Source organism: Equus caballus, chromosome 19, assembly GCF_041296265.1.
Source record: "Equus caballus isolate H_3958 breed thoroughbred chromosome 19, TB-T2T, whole genome shotgun sequence".
NCBI lineage: Eukaryota > Metazoa > Chordata > Mammalia > Perissodactyla > Equidae > Equus > Equus caballus.
In genome coordinates, this window is record NC_091702.1 from 40,025,344 (window position 1) to 40,046,307 (window position 20,964).

Sequence of the window (20,964 nt, forward strand, 5' to 3'; positions counted from 1 at the left end):
CTCTGCCACTTACTACCTGTGTGACCTACCTCTGCCTACTTCCTTATGTGTAAAATGGTAATGATAATTGTGCCTACCAAGTAGCTTAAATGAGAGACAGATGAAAGTAAAAGGTAAAGCTCATGGAGCAATGAACGTAGAAAACATCAGAGCAAACACTCAAGGTATTATTCCTACAAACGAAACATGGTACATCCACACAATGGAATATTACTTGGCTATAAAAAAGGAATGAAGTACTTTTACAGGCTACAACAGGATGAACCTTGAAAACATTATGCTAAGTGAAAGAAATCAGACACAAAAGGCCACATATTATATGATTCCATTTATATGAATGTCTAGAATGTCTAAATAGGCAAATCCATAGATTCAGAAAGCAGACTAGTGAATGCCAGGGGCACTGGGAAAGGGGGAACAGGAGGTGACTACTAGTGAGTATGTGTTTTCTTTTTGAGGTGATGAAAATGTTCTGGACTTAGTGGTGATCATCGCCCAACTTTGTAAATATACTAAAACCACGAAATTATACACTTTAAAAAAAAAGGTATTATTCTTCCTTTTCCTTCCATTTGAGCTACTCCAGGACTGTGCCCAAGTCTTGTCACTGTGGTCCCCTGAAGTCCTTAACAAAAAGCAAGACAAGCTAAATGTCAAATAAACTAAGTAACCAATGTCAACGGAGGAGCCAAAATTTTCTAGGAAATATCAACAAAGATTAGAACAACTGAGCAGCTGCAGGAATGATTGGCCAAGTTGGGCCAAGTTTTATCCCCGGGGCGTTTGGAGGAATGCCAGCACACACACATTCACTGTGGCTGAGGGTCAAAGGTAGGTTCTGCCAACAGGGGAGATGATCAAACAGCAGAACTTGTACAAACCAGTTCAGGGAGAAAAGGGAGGAGCGGGAGACTATCTCATCCTTTCAGTTGGGTTTGGAATCAGAGATGGCAATCAGCATGCACAGCAACAATTTCCAACATGCAGTCTCTCTCTAATCGATGTAACAGCTACAAAAATAAATGAACTGGAAAGGAGGGCTAAAAGGAGAGAGGATGCCATAGGAAACAAATAGGCCCATATTTCAAAGCAACGATTTCTTTGATTGAACTGGCAGTCAGTAATGAATTCTTAAAAATATTCTAGCACTCAGCTGAACCATCCTTGCAACCTGTTACATACACATGTTCTAGAGGTCATTTTCTTTGCAGAAATTTTTAAAGGAAGGAAAAATGGAAAAAGAGGAAATGAGGTATAGCCCCAAACAAGAAAAAGAAAAGTCTTTTCATTTTATGGTGGAAAGAAAAAATAAATGTTCTTTCTTACATTTCCTAGAATCCAATGGCTATAAATATAGGAAATTTAAAACAATCAGAATAAAATAGAATGTATCGGTACAGCGGACATAATTAGGAGATGGAGAGAGAAGCAGGTGACACCCAGTTGTCCAGTAAACCCTCAAACGGCCTCAGACTTTTCAGAACCAAAGCCCCTCACAGACCCTCTGGACAGTCTTTCTAGTTCACTTTAGTCAAGATGCCCATAATTTTCTGCACTAATATTATTTAATTAATAGCACTATTATTACATTTCCAAATTACTCTGAGTTTGCCTGTTTCTACTTTCATGACCACCTGAAAATCCAGATTCTTAAAAGTGCTTTGAAACCATCTCATCGTCTTTGATTTCCTTCAGCTACTTTTCTTTCCCACTATCACCGTCCTGAATCCAGCCCTCATTATCTTTCCCTCTCTCAGATGATTTTAATCACCAATGACCTGGTTTGTGTTTAGTATATTGACTCTCTGGAACATCTTCCACACACCTCAGCATTAGAATGAATGAATGAGTGAATGAATGAATGAATGAGTGAGTGAATGAAGCCTAAACTCCTTAGCTTGGCCTTTAAGACCAATCATATTCACCAACCACATCAGCCTTCCAGGCTCTTTTCCCACTTCAGGACACTTCATGCCACATCCCTACATCATCCAGCAGTCATTCCATCCCATGATGATCCTGTCAGAATTCAACACTCCTTTCTTTACAGGGCACTTTTGTGACATGTGGTTTTTCACACTAAGATGGCATTTAATACAATGTGACTTTAATCATTTGACACTCACCAAGTTTCAGTTCACCACAAATGTAACCAGGCCTCATCAACAATGCCTTATTGAGCACCTACAATGGTCCAAGATAGAGGTTACAACAATAGTGTCGGGGTTACAACCTGAGTGTTGCTCAATAAATGCACACAACGTGTAAATGAATAAATGACCCCAACAGAAAAATACCATCTGCAAATATTTATTTTGCACTATGCTAAATGCCAGGTGCTGTGTTGCATGCTTCACATACATTTCTGGTTGTTTTTTTTTAAATTAAATCCTCAAATGACCTTTCAGGTAGGTACTATCATCTCCACTTTACAAATAAGGAAACTGACGTTCAAGTTGCTAAGATCACAGAGTCAAAATGCAGCAGTGCCAGGATTCTGTAAGAGGTCTGTTGACTCCAGAACCCATTCTCTTGAATACTAACCTCCTCTCCCTCTCTCCCTCCTTGTTCTCTACACTCTTCCACTTAACAGATAGATAGACACTGAAGCTTTGGGAGAAGTTGTAAAGCAAGACAAAGGCAGCACCGAAGATCCATATGCACCAAAGATCCACATGCACCAAAGATCTCCACGCCAGGGCCGGCCCAGTGGCGCAGCAGTTAAGTGCTCCCATTCTGCTTTGGCGGCCTGGGGTTCGCCAGTTCGGATCCTGGGTGCAGACATGGCACCACTTGGCATAAGCCATGCTGTGGCAGGCGTCCCATATATAAAGTAGAGGAAGATGGGCACGGATGTTAGCTCAGGGCCAGTCTTCCTCAAAAAAAAAAAAAAACAAAAAAACTCCATGCCATAATGTGTCCAATGTTCAGAATAAAGGAAATCAGGAGAGCCTCCCACTGTACTCAGGAAGGGCTGCCTCAAGTCGTCTTATTAGAGGGTGGGTCTGAATGGGGCTAAGACGTGGCATCTCTTCCTTTAGCACACAGCCTCTAACACTAGCCCAGGAGCCCCCACACTAGAATTTAAAACTCAGCCCCAATACTTTTTAACTGTATGAGCTCATACAGATCACTCCCACACCCTGAGTCTGTTTCCTCATGGGATAAATGAGACTCACAACGCCAATCCCACAGGAGAAATGACCACACGTGGAGGAATCCAGACTCTAAGCACTGTGAGGACAGAGACCCCGTTTATCCTCTTCACAGCTCTCCCAGCCCCTGGCATCGCACTGGGCACCTTTTCTGAAGTCTGGATCATGGCTCCCTGGGCATTTTTCTTGTCCACTAATAACCTTCTGCCTCCTTGATATTTAGGTATAGGAACAGATTTAAGAGGAAAAAATTTAATAATGATGTTATCATCACTATCATTATTAACACCACCCTAAAACATAAGGAAAAAACTAAGCAAAAAAAAAAAATCATACACTATAGCAGGCAAACAGGAAAAAGAAGTACTTGCATTTCCTTACAGCTACCATTTCTGCATGCTTTTCACAAGGGAAGAGATTTAAAGGGAGAAAGGCAAAAAGAAATTTGAGTGAATAGATTAAGAAACCTAACTGATATCCTAAATGTGTAATCAGAAAGAACAGGCCTTGGAATATAAATTGAAAGATCTGCTCAGAGAGAACCAATTGAAGGCCCAAATGGAACAGTCTCAGCAATTTGCAGGAGAAGAGATATTTTGAAATGGCATAATGTAGGAACAAAGAACAAAGCATTTTTATCTGGCTCCCAAACAATTAAATGAACCTGCCAATTCCATGTGGAAGATGAGTTTTAAAGAACTGCAGCCGAGTCTGGGGAGCATTCAAAGTCAGTCAGAATTCATTAGATACCAGAGGAGAAGCAGCTACAGATTTCCAAACAGGCCTCTCCAACCCAGGCCAGAAGGAGCCCAAGGCCGCCCAGAGCTGGCTGAAGACTCAAAGGGAAGCCACTCTGATGAAGCCATCCAGCGTGCGCATCCTGCAGAGCTTCCGGGCTCGCTTCCTCCCATAGGCACTGCCAGTCCACACGTACAGAGTCCCCGTGGAATTACAGAAATGAGGCTAAAGAGGAGAAAGCTCTGGGTGCAAGTTAGGAAGGCATGGGATCAATTCTCACCCTGCCTCTCATGCAGAGAGGAGGAAAATTCCTCCAAGACAATTTCCTCCTCTGTGACGTAGGAAAGGGGGGAATGCACCACGTCAGGAAATCAGTTCCTAAGTCAATGCGTAAGGCAAAATCACATATGTTAAAAGCAGCCTTGGAAATCCCTAAGACCCCCCAAAAGGTAGAGTCAACATGTTTTAGCACATATGGGACCTGAGGCCAGAAAAGAGAAGAGACTTGGGTCTCCAGCAGTCATCTCCTGCCCCTGAGCACGCTGCCTCACGGTGGGACTCCAGGCTCCAAGTCACCAGCACCATTTAAACTGCTCAATCTCTCTCAGTTTTTTCCAAGTTATATTATTACCCTTCTGTAATTTAAAGGGCACAAAATGTAACTTCATATTATAAGTCCTACCTCAATCACAGGGATGTCTAAAGATCAATAGGGTAAAATAGATGCTAAAGCACCGTGAAAACAACAAAGCGCTTTGCAATAATATTATTCATCTGACATGTGGACTTCCAGAGGATCATGGAAAAGTATTTCCAGTATCTAACACAGCCTATCAGATTTTCCAGGCACTCGATAAATAACAGACAGATGGATGGAGCTATGAATCAACAAATCCACAACAGAGTCTTCCACTGCAGGTTATAAAGGGAACAAGATAGGTCCCCCAGCCTGTCATGTAAGTGCTCACAATTAGTTGGAGCAGACTCTCTCCCAGGACACATGGTGCCAACGACAATACACCCACAGGTGCCACTTACCAGGTACTGACTATGGCACAAGCAGTGGGGCAATCTGTGAGCTGGACTCATCAGCAAAGGATCCTGCACAAGATGAAACTGGAACTAGGATTTCCTGAGAGAAACTGAAGAAACTCTGGAGAGCTCTTAGGAGTCAGTTATTCAACTCCCTTATTTTAAGGTTGAGAAACTAAGCCTTTCGAAGGGGTTCTTGGGTTCTGGGCTCACACAGCAATGGCGGTACCATCACCAGAGACCACGGACCCAGAGGGATCCCTGATCTCTTCTTGAACAATATGGCACAGTACAGAATAAATCTCGCTTCACCTCACCGGGAATGGCAGTAAAACAAACCTGGTCAACACTATTCACTCCAAAGTCATTTGTTAAGTACATGACACAAAGAGCCAGACAGCTTGGGAAGTGTGCGTGTGCACAGGCACAGACACACTCTCTCATAACTATCCCCCTCAACGTGGTTCTTGCCCAAAACACAGCTGTGAGAACGCCAGAAGAAGGCCATTCAGAGGAAGAGGATGGCACTTTCTCCTTCAGATCCTAACTCAACATCACCTTTCCAGCAAGGCCTCCCTCCTGGACCATTCTCTCAAATGACCACCCCCTCCCTGCTCCACCACCTAACATCCTGTATATACATTTTCCCCCCTCTCTCCTGGGTAGAACGTAAGGGCCCTGGGTAGAGATCTTTCTTCCTCCACAGCATCAAGCACAGGGCTTAGCACATATTAGATACACAATAAAATGTTTATTGAAAACAATGAATAAAAACAGAAATCAGACGAGGCTTCATGAAGATGACATTTGATCTCATCCTTAAATGATAGATGGTTTTCAGAAAAAAATAGACATTGACGTGAAGTACGGACCAGAATAGACATCACAGATGGTGGGAACAGTGTGACACCAGGAAGGGATTCCTTTGTATGAAATGTAAGGTATATAAAGAAAACTAAAGCAGAGACAACGCAGAACAGAGTCCTAAAGGTCTAGTAAAGTAGATACACATAACACTGCATAAATAGGGGTGGAAGACTACCACCCAACCTCAAGAGGCCACTTTGGTGTCCCCAGACTCACATGGGCCCTGTCAGAAGGCAATTCAGCTAGGAGTACGGGGAATGATTCCAGAAAGCCAATGAAGGTAGCACAGGCTTTCAAGCTGTTGTCCACATGGCCAAATGGTTTTCTGAGCCAAAACCCGGCCTCTCTCTTCACTCTGCCTTGGCCCAACAAGGCCAGCAAGGGTCTCACGGCAGAGCAGCGTTTCCCATCCCCATTCAGATTCATGACACAAAACTCCAGGCGGAAACTCACGGTGATGTAAAAGGCTTTTTTCTTCTTTTCTTTTTTAGTTACTCTATTTATTTACTTTTTAGTGTTGTTGCAAAGACTGATCTTAGAAACAAGTACATTTCAAAAGCAGAGAAGTCATTAGCATGCATAAAAAATAAAGGCAGTAGAATATTGATTGTGGCAATTTAGGAAAGCTGGCACAAGGCACCTCCCCAATTCACAGGAAATTGAGAGAAAATATCGTCCACGTTGCATATTAAATGGAGATAACACGGCCTCAGGATACAGGCAGTTGCTGAACGTGCACAGAGGGCTTCTGCACTGGGCCTGCCCACCCTGGGGCCACCACTGCCAGGCCACTAAGCAGAAGCAGGCGCCATTCCCAACTTCTCCACTTAGGTCCCCGTCTCAGAGGAAAACCGTTTCCCACAAGTCATCTGGACACATCTGAAATAAAGCCATAGACACTACAGAGGAAGTCAATGGATGTTCTGGTGAGGAAGGTTTTAAATACAAATCTTATTTATTTTCCTGTCTTTATTCCGTAAACAAATATAGATTGGTAAATAAACATAAGCTGATGACTTCTGAAGTGCTGGAGTGGTTTAGAGGAAAGAGCTTTAAATTAGAAACCAAAAAGCTGAAGTTAACCTCCTTCCCGGTTTAGGGCAGCACACGCCAAGTGACCCTGGGTGAATCGTTTGACTTCTTTGGGCCTCAGCTTCCCTTCCTGACTGCATCTTAGTGAAAATTAAACGGGTACTATTATCTCATTTAATTGTAACAACTCTCTGAGTTGATACTATTATTAATCCCTTTTTACAAAGGAATTTTTCCAAAGTCACAAACAAGAGGTGGAGCCAGGAGTGCAAATCTGCCTGATTTCTGGGCTCACGTTCTTAACCCAGACCCTATCCTGCCTTTAGGTTATCATCTCCCTTCTGGTTCTGACCATCCGTGGCAACATTTACCCATCTGTATAAATTCATTCAAAGAAAAAGGGGTGGGACCACCAGAGTTTACTTGCATCCAACTAGCAAGTGTCAGAGGAGACCCCCCCCCACCTAATGGTATGAAGCAATTGGCCCCCACCTCAGTAGCAAATCAGAGTAACAGTAAAAAAATGCTCAAGTCTTTTCCACAGCTAGCCCCAAATCATATCTGGGTTCTGTTCTGATCAGCTGTCTGGGGATGCGGAAGCAGCACAGTGGCCTCTAACACAGACTCATTTCTAGGTATGGCCCCTCCCTCTACCCCGCCTCATTGTGATCCATTATCATCCAATGTGCAATGACAACTCTGTGATGCCGTGTCTCAACAGGCTAGGGCCACAAGCCACTGCAACAGAGATAAGTATAACTATATAAGGGCCAGGCCCTGCTCTTGGGGGTCAAAATGCTAAATGAGAAGAACAGTGCTTAGCAGCATCATATGCAACCAACAGTGAATCCATATGTTTCAAGGGTGTGTGTTGGTCGCCAAGACAGCGTGACTGAGGCTGCAGGAACAGAAGTGGAAGCAGATGTGTCTGCTTTGATGGGCATTCATACCACACCTGGAAGATTCTCATTTAGTTTCACCAACACACTGATAAGCAAAAGGTTCCATTAGCGTGGAAGCAGCTTGGTAATGAAATTATATCCTGGAGAAGATTTAAAGACACCTGGAAGATTTCGAGGGGAGAAGCCTTGGAGGCCAGGAACACCAACTTCAAAACCTGGAAGCTCCCCATCCTCCCAAAAGAGAAGACAGCTTATTATTCCATATTCGTCCTGATTACAGAAGGACAAAAGGGAGATAGAGTTGAGTCCCATAACAGGAAAAATTCCCAAACAGCTGCCACTGAAATACAGAGAATTTTCCTCTGAAAGAGGAAAGCAGAGGCTGGACAACCAGTGGGAGGGGAGGCTGAGGAGTTAAGGAGTCAGGATTTCACGATAAGAGGTCAAAGTGCCACTGTGAGTTGAATTGTGTCCTACAAAAAAGATATGTTCAAAGCCTAACTCCCCCTACCCCCCCACAACCTGTGAATGGGACCTTACATGGAAATAGGGTCTCCATGGGTGTAATCAAGTTAAGGTGAGGTCATACTGAGTTAGGGTGATCCAATGACTTACATCCTCTAAAGAAGAGGGAAATTTGGACACAGATACACACAGAGGGACTGCCATGTTAAGATGGAGAGAGAAAGAGAAGTGATGCAACTGTAAGACAAGGAATGCCAAGGATGGCCAGCCATCACCAGAAGCTAGGAAAAGCATCTTCCTTGGAGCCTTCAAAGGGAACAAGGCCCTGCCAGCTCCTTGATTTCAGACTTTTAGCCTGCAGAAACGTAAGAGAATAAATTTGTTTTAAGCCACCCAATTTGTGATAATGTGTTACTGCAGCCCCAGGAAATCAATCCATGTACCAATGCCCGAACCTGGTGACATTCTACGTCTTGGCAACTGACAGTTGTTTCCAAATGAACATGTTGCTGGGGCACTAACATTATTTATTGAATCAGAAGGGATATTAGGAAACTGGCGTAGTTTCATTTTTGTTTCTTTTTAACTCATTCAGGTACTTATTAAACATTCACTGAGTACTTAATATTTAACAGAAATTCTGCTAAGCCCTAAGACACAAGGATGAAGGAGACAGATTCCCGCCTTCAAAGAGCTCACCATCCATCTTCCACCATAACCTGATGGATGTCTTTACATCAGTGATGGGTGCTGGGACGAAGGTGTTCACAAACACAGAGGTGAGGAAAAGATACGAATGGTCATCCGCGACAGCGGGTATCAGGGGTGACTTTCTGCAAAGTTTCTATCTGCACTAGATCTTGACAAAGTAGGTGTTCTGGTGAAAAAGGTAAGGAAGTGCATTCTAGACATGACAGCCCCGTGTTCAAAGGCTTTGGCCAGACTCCTCCAGATATAGGTAGATGTAGGTACAAGGAGGGACGAGAAATAAAACTCAAGAGCTACACAGAAGTATCTCAACACGTACGTGAACTAGTCCAGGAAAACTCACAGGTGCTCAGACAACCCCAACACCAATGTTTAAGAGTCCTATTCATCTCCTTGCATACCCAGAGGACTGTCACTTTCATCGCTTCATTTTAGAATAACTTGATCTCTATTTTCCTTCCCCTACACTGGTTATACACCCACCTCGCAGTTTCAATGGGGATATCAAAACTTAAATACTCACTGATGGAAAGCTAAACAAAAGACACATCAGATGGCTTCCCCCACCCCCAACAGATTTTTAATCCATTCATTTCTCCTCAGTCTGGCATATGGAGAAGGGAGAGGCAGAAATGAAACTAACAGCTGCTTCGCAACAGTGGTGGAGCATGAGAGGATGTCAGTGTGTCACACTTGACAGCTGTGAGCGTTCTCAGAACATAATTACATAACCTCTTACGTACAGAGCTTTCCCCGCTTCCAGAGCACTCTCACGTGTCACTGGGTTTTATTCTCATAGCAACCGAGGGAGCCGAGCAGTGTCGACAAGGCTAGAAGGAGACCCAGGGGTTAGGTGGACTGCAAGTTAGAGGCTGATGCAAGATGAGACCTCAGTCTCCTGACCCCAGGATGCTGTTGCCTTCAGAGTTTTGTATTTTTCTTTTCAAGTGTGTAAGAGTGCTTCTGGGATTGTCTACTGGGAAAATGGATCGGCAGGAGTAAAAGGAAACTACTCGAATTACAGGGATGAAGATTGCACTGGAAGAGCAAAAGGAGCAAGTCTTGAGTTCCTTCATCTTACAAGTAAGAGACATTTGGTGCATATGATCCAAATAATCCCACCTCTGATCTCTGAATTTGGGGTCTTAAGAAACGAGTTGAGGGTCCAGTAGGAAGTGAAGTTGTGGGATGCATGAAGCTGGGATGGAGCATGAAGCTGGGATGGAGCTCAGGGAGCAGATGCAGTCTACCAGCCCCTGCTGACTCCTCCCCAAGCCCCCACTCCCGCCATTCTTCTATGGCCAATATAGGACTATATCTGCCTCCTTTAAAAAGCAAGGGCCTGGGGGGCTGGCCCCGTGGCCGAGTGGTTAAGTTCGCGCGCTCCGCTGCAGGCGGCCCAGTGTTTCGTTGGTTCGAATCCTGGGTGCGGACATGGCACTGCTCGTCAGACCACGCTGAGGCAGCGTCCCACATGCCACAACCAGAAGGACCCACAACGAAGAATAGACAACTATGTACTGGGGGGCTTTGGGGAGAAAAAGGAAAAAAATAAAAATCTTTAAAAAAAAAAAGCAAGGGCCTGGAAATTGCTGATACTAAGGGTAACAACGAAATCAACTCATCAGAAACTGAGAACAGAGCCGGTGACCCTTGTGCCTCATGGACTTTTCCTTAAATATCATTATATTAAGCTAATTGTTCATCTCCAGGGCTCCGAATTTCTCCCAAGCGCTCAGGTTAAGAAAGCAGCTGTAATACACTATTAAATACAGACTTAAACTACAATGTATGAGTGTAAACAGGAATCACATTCTTCCTGAAAGAACTGAAAACACTACTGGCATTGTCCTTTTACTTCGCAAGGATTAAAAAACAAAAGGAACAGCAATCAGATCTCATCTGGTTATGTCTCTCTGATTAAGAAGGGAATTAATGCAAGGAAATAAATGAAGGTTACATTTAATTAATCTCCTCACCTCATCCTACCCCCTTGCCTAGTACGTGTGTTTTAAGGATTTCGTTTTGCCTGATCTGGAATGTTAAAGACACAGGGCATCTCAGCATGCATGCGCACACACATACACATACACACATACATATACACACACACACACACACACATTCACAAGCAATTCTGAACTGTAATTTATTCTTTTCCTGGTGCCCCAGATTTTGAATTAATTCTAAACTAATTTAATTATCCTGCATTCCCATGAAGATAGTGCCTGCTTTTGAGGTATTTGGATGATCCCATGAAACATAAGGATATAAAAAACAATCTGTCCTCACACCAGGTATAAGATCACTTGGAAGGAGAGAAGAAAGTTCCCATCTTTAGAGGAGGCGAGCTCTCTGATTCCCTGAGAATGTGCTGAAATACCCTGCACAACCATGTTGTCTGACCTTCTCTCTCTTCCTGCCTCTCACACCTAGAAATAGACATCAGGCCCTGTGTGAGGAAAGGTTGCAAATTTTCCCTCCTCCAAGAGAGAGAGACCATAAAGGGAATGGAGAAAACCATTTCCGTCCCCCTCATATCCCTCCCTTGAGCGCATACATGCACACCAGATGGTGCGAAACTGCAGGTTGGAGGGAGACAATAAATCCATAAAATATTGAAATAGTATGTTATAAAATGAGTGACTTTCAAACAGGAGTATGTCAGCGGCCCACTAATGAGTGGGAAGAGCTGTGGGGTGAAAGGAGGAAGAAGGAGCTCCGAATCCTTAGTGGAATCCTCAGTCCCTTGCACCCAGACTTCCACACCCCATCCAGGGAGGAGAACGGTAACGAGCCAAGGGATGCTCTATAACTCGATCCAAGCAAACTCACTCTCTGCTCTTGGCTGAGGAAGGAGTCCCAGCAGAGCCGAGTGGCCTGAGGCTGAGGCCAGGCAGCTCCCTAAACACTGACAAGCAGCATTTTGCCAGCCTCTTATTTGCAAAGAGGAAACCTCTTCTTGCCCCCATGGCTCACTGACACAGACCAAAAGGAGAAGGTAACAAAAGGTGGTGAGTGCAGGGATTCTGGCTGGACAGGGTACGGACTTTTATCCTGGTTGTTGTTTGTTTTCACTTTATTTCTGAAAAGGGAGCTCTGAGAAATTAGATCAATCACTGGTTCTTTCGGGGCCTCCAGTGTTTCATCTGAGAACAGAAGAGGTCCTCTCCCCTTGAACCTCAGCGGGCTCTGTGACTACTTCACCAACAGAGAACCATGGATGTGATATATTGCCGGGTTTTCAGTGCCAGACCATAAGAAGCTAGCAGCTTCCACTTCCTGTCTCTTGGAGCATTCTCTCTGGGAGCGTTGCTCTTCCATGTGAGAAGTCTGACTTACAGTGAGGCTGTCATGCTACGAGAAAGGCCAAGCTAGTCACATAGAAAGACTGGAGGTGGGGGAAAGACCGGAAGGAGCAAGAGAGCAAGAGATGTCTGGCCAGCTCTCAGCTGAGGTACAGAAACCATAGAGCAATTGTAAGCTATCCCCTCTGTGCCCTGTCAGAATTCCTGACTCACAGAATCATCAAATATAATCAAATTGTTATTTTAAGGTACTAGATTTTGGGGTAGTTTTTATGCAGCAATCAGTAATGGAAACAGGGGCCTATAAAAGCCCTTCTGGCTCCAACAATTCTGAGCCTGTGACCTTTACGCATCTCGGTGGTCCTCCACTTCTCACCCCATCCTCACTAGGGCAGCCAAATCCAGAAGTTAGTAGGGCTGAGTGCATATGTGTGTTGGACCCTCATTACCTGAGTCTTCTGCATCCATCCTCCTCATAGCCCGGTAACAAGCTTGTCATTTGAGGAACTGCCCTTTTCCCACTCTCAGTCCACATAAAAGGAGGGGACTCAGCTTCCACTGCTCCTGGGCTAACCCCACTCCCTATGTCCATCGGCCGGATCATCCCTGTGATCGCAGTGATCGCTTCAGGGGTGGCTAATGATTTACTGAGGGCCACTGAGACATAACGAGGCTTTTGCCAGGAATGCTGGAGAAGAGGCAGAGCTTCTCCTGCTGGATTTGAAACAGATGAGAGGCAGGTGGAGCAAGAGAGGAGAATTTCTCTGAAAATGGGGTCAACACAATGGCAGACACAGCCAGGAAAAGGAAAGAAACAAGGACCAATGATACCATTGGACTCTTCATCAAGCTAGCCCTCCCCCTGGACTTGTCAATGATGCAGGTCAATAAATTCATATTTTGCTTAAGTAAGTTTGTGTTGAGTTTTCTGACACTTTGCTGCTGATGGAATTCCCAACTGCCAGTTAATGGGAAAGGGGTTCACTGGGCCTTGCTTTCTTCCATTCCTAGCCAGTCATCAGTGGTAAAAAAAAGAAATCATCTTAAGGGAAGGGGGTAGACACACAGGCAAAATTTTTAAAACACATCAGGACTCCATTTTCTGGTCTTTAAAACGAAAAGATTGGACTGAGTTATGTCCAGGGAAGGAAGGATTCTAACATCCCTACGACTCTGAGTGCAACTCTTCCATGCTATTCACTGCCATACATAATCATGAAGAACTGGAAATAACCCAGCCAATTGGTATTAGTAATGGTTAAGCAAACTCCCATAGACGGCACAGTGGGAAATGATGGAGCCAATGAGATGGTAAGTTCGGGGCCTACGCTACTAACTGAAAATGTGTCCATGAAATAAAACACTAAGTGATTAAGTCAGCCACAGACTAGTTGTTAAAATAAATGTGCTGTATTTAATAATGAAATAAGAAGAGGAAGAATAACATGACAGGATTGGGTGGTGGAGGAGACAGGGAACGAAACAATCCAGAATCTGAAAGCTGCCTCCAGCTGCAGTCTGATGCTCTAACCATCCTGTCTCCCCTCTTAGAATGAGAACAAACCCGAAGCACAATGATCCAGTCACACAGTACGCAGCTGCCCTACCCAGGCTCTAATCACAGTTGGGTTTCCCAGCCGTGCCAGAGGAGTGAAGGCTGCCAATTACCCAGACTAGACGCTTTGCTCTGCAAACCCCACCCCTCAACAGCCCTTGACCTCAGCGTGCACTTGGGGCTATGGCCAGTTCCACAGGCAGGAAGACCAGCTGCACCTGCCTCCATCAGTGAGCCTATTCCAGCCTGCACAGGCCAAAGCAACCAACCTGCCACTAACGTCATGAATAAGAGAAGAGACCACTGCTCTCTGGGCAGCCACCAGCACTGTCAAGAGTCTGCTGAACTGAGCTAAGAAAGGGAAAGGAAGAGCAGGAAACAGGGCGGCTGTAGCATTCATATTATATGAGAGGCACGCAGACCAACTACCAGAGGAAAATAAATTGTACGGCAATAGTATTTAGATGGATGATGCCTGAGTGGAGCAAGGGCCTGAGATTTATCAGAATGGCTCGCTGAAGAAGGCAGCCAATAATCATCATCATGAAATAAACTATACAACCAAATACCGATGATCTTGGTACTTGATCTGAACAGCATAGACACTGCATACCCAGAACTGCATAGACATACAATGATCCCAAAACCACGCAATCAGGTCTGCCCCTCACTCTCAGTGCACAGAGAGGACCTCCCAAACATGAGTCAGGAGACCTGCATCTGAAGCTCGGCTCCATTCCCCAGCTGAGTTGCCCTGGTAAATGATATCCTCTGACTCTCTGCTTCTCATCTGCAAAATGGGTAAATAAACTACAACATTTAAAGCAAAATGAGTGCCTTGGATTAGCTGGGAATTTCAGTCATGCTACCCCTGTACTTAAAAACACAAAACCCATGTTGAAACAGGCAGGTCCAAAGATTGCTTCTTGTCACATGCCTTGTTAAGGCCAAGAGACATGACTTCCAAACTCAGAATGGTCTCCCATGGCTGTTGTAATTCTGTACCATTCTCCTGCCAATCAGTGTGGCCTGACCACTCACCTGCATCCTCAGAGCAAATATTCAACGCAACCTCTCAACCAGACAGTATTCGGTTATCGTCAGGAACATCTCTTATTCGTAAGATGGGGATAAAGCCCTTCGCTCTGCCAAGTTCAAAGTTTATTATGGGGCCATCAATGGAGATTATGCAAGTGAAAATTTCCTGTTATAAAGCTTTAATTCACATGAAAGGTGAGCATGTTCACGAAGGCAGGGCTGAGTCAGTCACTTCTATGTACAATCCACTTTCCACCCACCCCATCCCTGATGATAATTCCCAGCATGAAAAGTGACAAATATTTGTAGATTGAAGTGATCCAGGTTCTTTGGAAAAAGACTACTAACTTGTTAAGAATTATGGTTATCTAGGAGTTGATGTGACCTACTAAACACGGATTACTAATGTCAAAAACAACTTGACTAGTGTAAAGCACACTTTTCATTTTTCTCAAATCTTTCCTGAGCCTGCACTGCTCGCCAGGCACTGAGAAGGATGCGAGGGATACCAGAGTAGACAAGAACCACCCAGAATTTGTCTTCATGGGGAGTATCTCCTGTGGAGAAGGACCGACATTTTGTAAGTACTAACAGTACAGGTACAAATGTAGGAGTATAACAGAAAAACCTGGGCTCGTCTATGGGGTCAGGAAAAAACCTGAAGCATAAGGAGAGGCAGAGGGCGGAGAGAGCATGTCCCAAGGTCTCAAATCAAGAGTGGGTGAGTCAGGCTAAAGGATCTTGAAAGAACCCAGAGTAGGGAGAGCAAAGAGACAGAAGATGAGGCTGGGGAGGTGGGCAGAGGCCAGGCGGTCCTCACAGACAGGTTAACAGGGCTGATTTTCAATTTAATGATAATGGGAACTGTGGAAGATTTTAAGAAGAGGAGTGGAATGATGGGGACAAAACTTTGTGGGGAGAGCATTACTTAGACTCTATTGGATGCTTCAAAAGGCATTTCAGTAACTAGAAACACCTTTGGGTACTAAAGAGAGATGCTATAAGGTGCTGCGATATAAAGAAAAACAATCATTGTGATAGACTAAGGTAGAGCTGACCTAATCTTGTGACATATCCTAGATCATTTTTTTCAATAATCTCAATCCAAGTCTGTTTCTCATAATACTGAGAAATAATTCCTGCCCAGGTTTCTGGCTGTTTAGATTTGGACAAAGGAAAGTTTACTCATTTATTACTCAAACCCCCACCTATTTCCAAAAAAGATCAGAGGCAGTTTACAATAAAAAGGTCAAGAGACACCAAAAACCCAAAATGTCTCTCAAGTTAAAGGAAGTTCGCTGTTGGCCTTTTGCACTGCTCCTGGAGGCCTCAGACCAAAGGGGGAAGAGCTCGGAGTTTAGGGCCAAACATTTCAAAACAGAGAAAAGAATCCTAAGTACAGGGATGGCTGAAATTAAGGTACAGTTTCCAGGCTGTCTCTAGAGTCACCTCTGGACAAGCCCCTCTCCCTCCATCAGAAGAGCAAAATGGAACAAAACAACGGAAAAATCAATAACTTGACAGCAGTCAAGACCCCTGCACACTATGTCTTTGAATACTAAAGCCACAGCCAAGGTGTCATTCATTCAAAGAGACACACACACACACACAGCACTGAAGATGCCATTGGATTCTGACCTCTATTCCCTCTTCCCCTGTGAGGCTCAGCACAAGGGATTCATTAGCTCCCCAAGCCCCACAGATCCCCAAATTGGCAATGCTCAGCAGAGCACCAAATATGAAATTCATAAGTTTATTAGACACACACACCAGGTAAGCGCCCACCTTGTCCTATACACCCACCAGTGGGGGAAGAGTTTGTGTGCTTCGCTCCCTACTCTCTCCAAAATGAGACCCTTACCCCTGGTCCCATCGGCCTCCCCCTACCGTGGCAATGGAAAGGCCACTGTACACACAGTTACTATGGATCTGATTACATTAGCGTTGAGTAATGGTTTTCAGTAGTCACGTGTGCAGCTTCAGACATTACAGGGAGAATTCTGGTATGACCGTACTTGATAACTGGAAGAGCCCCTGGACACTTCCCGACTTCATCATGTCACAGCACACAAAAGAGAGTGGTAATATTGGTATGATACAGGGGTGAAGGGGAAGAGGGCCAGAAGTAACCAGTCTCAGGAGGCCTCCCTGCCCATTCCCCCTCTCCATCTATAACCCATTCATTGCCCCAAACTGAAAAGCTCTGCCTGAAGCAACAACTAAGTTCAACTTCTCTTCCTCCCACCACCGCCATTCAGCCAATTCCACAGCTGGAGAAGCCAAGTAGCCTCTCTGTGCCCCTCCGCCGTCATCCCTCTTCCACCCGCCTCTGTGCTGCTGTGCTGGTCTGCCAGCTTCACTCTCTGGAGGCAGACGATGCCCCTAGTACATTACCCCCTTCTCTTCAGCACTGAGCACAACGCCTGCCTAACACACTGAAGACGCTTTTAAAATGTTTACTTTTAAAATGTCTCCTCCTCTGGCCCCTTTAGAAGAACACATGCTTTACAGTCACTGGCATGGAGAACTGCATCATCTTGGTGGTTTCCTTACACCCTGACCACCACACCTTTGTAAATTGTCGCTACACGAAACCCTCCTCCATTTACCCTAATTTGGGCGTGCCACCTGCTTCCTCCTGAGATCCTGACTGATCGAATGTTTAACAACAAGAAAGTAGTTATGTTACATCTCCAACATGAAAACAACATGCTACACCATGTTTATTGACCCAGTTGCAACTTTTTTCTATTGGGCTCTATCTGTTAACTGTTTGCTATGTTCCCCACCCAACCACTCCCTTACTCTCCAAATGTCAGCTTCAGGAGGACTGACCTATTATATCCTCTAACCCCCTGCAGAGCACCTAGCATCCAGAAGACACTCAGATGTTTGCAAATGGATGAACGCACGAATGAATGAAGGAAGGAGTGAACAAACACAGGCAAAATATGTGATGAAAGAAAAACTAGAAAAGGGAATGCAAATTAGGGCTACCATATGGATGTGGAGAGAAAGGGAGTAAAAAAATATAAAGCTTGAATTTTGTTGTTGTTATTATGGAAAGAGTGTGGGTGGATTTTTAATTTTTAATTTTTCGTTAAATTTGTGGTGTTTATACAGCAATAATATTTTTACAGGAAAATATTTTTGTGTCACTGAAATCTGGAATGAAAATGGAAATGTAACAAATAAGCATTTATATATTTTATGGGTACATAAATGGAATACTAAAACAAACTTTTTCAAGAGACAACCAAATGATTAAACATTAAAGTTGACTTTCCCTCTGTACATAGCTATTAAAGAGTAATTAAGACTTTCCACTGTGTTAAGCAACCACTTGCCTAACAAAGTTGCCATAATCATGTTCAGACAGGGCAGATGGAATCAAATGAGATGCAAATGGGGCAGAGTCCCAAGGCGGATTTATGGCCCACATTTTTACTGTCAGCGGTTCTTCCCAAGCAAAGGACGACACGGCTACATTAAATTTATTTCTACATGTTTTTCAGAGGCTACTAAACCAACAACAGGAGCAGACACACTCTTAGACAGATACTAGGAACTTAGATTCTCAACCCAGATCAAGGAGCTGTGTGACTCTCAGCAAGCTGTTCCACCTCTCTGGACTCTACTTTCTTCCTCCTTGTAAAATTAGAGATTCTTTGCCAAACTCCAGTTATGCTCATCACCTTTAGTGTTAGGACACCTGAGGGCAAAGGCGGAAGGTCAATATCATTTCTTGGATGTTCCCCAGGCACTGCCAACACAACAGGACCAATGCCAAGCTCTCCACCTCACCCTGAGACTTGCTTCCCTTTGCTCTCCATACTCCCTTTCTGTGAACAGCTCCACCACGGGTTCTTGGGCCCAAGACAGCAACCTGGCCTGTCACCTTGGATTTCTGCCTCTCCTTTACCACCCATACCAAAAACACTCAATGGATCAATCTGACCTTCTAATTATCCCTTGAACCGGTCCAGTTTTCTCCATAATTGCTGCTCCTACCACAGTCCAGGCTCCTATCATCTCTCCCCCGGACTACTGCAACACACTCCTAATCGGTCTGCCTTTAGTTAGTCTATTCAGATGTTCTCAACATTGTTCCACAGAGGTCTTCCTAAAGCGCATTTCACTCCCCTGCTTAAAATCTTCCAATAGTGATTGTTCTATATCTTGAGGATAATGCCCTATATTTTAAGGTCGGTGCACAGGCTCTTCATTACCTAGCTTACGTTTACTCTTCAACCTCACTTCTTGCCACTTTCTCCACTCACTCCATTGTGAGTCACACTGAGCTACTTATAGCTCTCCCAAGGGCTGTTTCCTTTGGGCTCTCAGTCTTTGAACATAATATGCCCTCTGATTAGAATGCTCTTCCTTTTCCTCTCTTTCCTCCTTCTTGGTTGGGCCACTTCCTTAGGGCTCCAAAACTGGCTTAGGAGCTCTTCCTATGTGCTCTCATAGGACCTGATATTTACTACTCAGAATTGTAATAGTCTGTTTTCTGAGTGAAACTTGAGGGCAGAAGCTTGCTCATCATTTATTTTCAAGATCTAGAACAATGTCTACCCACAATAATTAACATACGTTTATGGATAAATGCATGAAAGAGAAAGAGGGAGAGAGAAGAAGCGGGGGAGGGATGAAAAGCCACCAATTCTTAAGCAAGCCCAAGACCTTGTACTATACAGGATGCCAGCCAGGAGCCCCAAGGATTCCATGAAGGCCTTGGCTGCACACTTACATTTTCTTAGTTTTCTAACTTAGGAGATGGAATGAATTCCCAGAGATTACCATATCTGTCATTTTGTATTCAAAGCTGGATTACCCTCGAATCATTCCAGCTGATTCCAAGATCATCTTTAAAGGAACATCCGTAACCATCTAGGTCATAATTCAAAAACAAACCCTGAAGGTATGAAGTAACAAAATCTGACAATCATTCTGAGTGTTCAGAACCATTTCAAACTAGTCAGCCTCCACCAAACAGGTCACGCATGTATTTTTACAATATCTGAGACTTTCTTCATGCCATTCCCACCTCTCTACCCTGAGGCCTGCCCATCTCAAATATCTAACCCATGAAAGCATCTCTGGCCATCCGTATCAGTGACAGTAAAGGTACGGTTCTCTCCCCGTCCTCCCAAAAGGCTTCACACGGAGCACTTCCCATGGTCTACACTGCTCATCCGTAATTACTCAGATCTACATTGGTTATCTGTAGTCACATATTGTACATATATATTGTACAACATTTATCTATAGTTACTCAAATGGTTGCTTAAGGAATTTAGTTCAAACTCCTATTCTAAGCATCTTTATTAACAAGAGTAAGTAACAACTGTGTGGCATCAAGCTACTCAGACTGGGGGCTGAAGGTTTGGTAAACTCACATGCAAGTATTCCAGTTGGATGCGTACGTTTTGTATGTCTTTCTCTCCAGAAGTTTCCATGTCTACATTCTGATGGGCATTTTTCCTGTCAAAACTTGGAAGGGCCAAAGAGACCACTGTTGGAATTGGGAATTCCCAAATAAAACATAACCTCCCTTTCGCACAAACCTACTGCTGAAAAAGAAAAACACCACTGAGAGGCAGCATGATGGTGGGGAGAAAAAAAGGTAGGATGGACCAACCAACCGTTCTTCTTCAAACAACCCCTCCCCTTCTCACCTCCCAACACCCAACATAAAGAGAGTGAGCTACAAGACTTCTAAAGGCTTTCTGACTCCATCATGTATTATCTACTCATGAGCTCTCTTCCCCCAGGAAAATTCAGGACAGGACTAAGTCATTAAAAAGGTGGACACAGATGAGTGCCTTTACAGACCTTTCTCCCCCTACAGAGAAAATTGGACAAGAAATAAAAAGCTTAACAACTTCTTTGATATCAGCTCTTCGCCTATCACCTTCTATAGAATAAAGACTTATTCAGCAGCATCTTCTGGTCTAGTTTGCCCTTTTATGAAAAACTAACTTTTTATAACTTTAAAAAACATCCATTAAGCAAGTGAGGCTTTTGAACGTCTGCATTTATATGAACTACGTCTTTCAGACCTTACTGCAAATCCCAATTCCACTGTTTGGTCCTAGCTAGCTAACACGCATGCTGATCACGTGGTGGGCACTGAAGAGCAGAGTCACTTGTCAGCAAAGTTC

General features: G+C 44.2%; 1 protein-coding gene and 1 long non-coding RNA gene across 4 annotated transcripts in view; one reads left to right on the top strand and one right to left on the bottom strand.

Annotated features, from left to right (window-relative positions):
• MB21D2 (Mab-21 domain containing 2) overlaps positions 1–20,964 on the bottom strand; it is a 109,316-nt gene that overhangs the window by 52,772 nt on the left and 35,580 nt on the right. The window lies entirely within an intron of this gene.
• Positions 9,695–15,218, top strand: LOC138918979 (uncharacterized). Its single transcript, XR_011428794.1, has 2 exons — positions 9,695–9,982; positions 13,759–15,218. It is a non-coding gene; the product is annotated as an uncharacterized lncRNA (long non-coding RNA).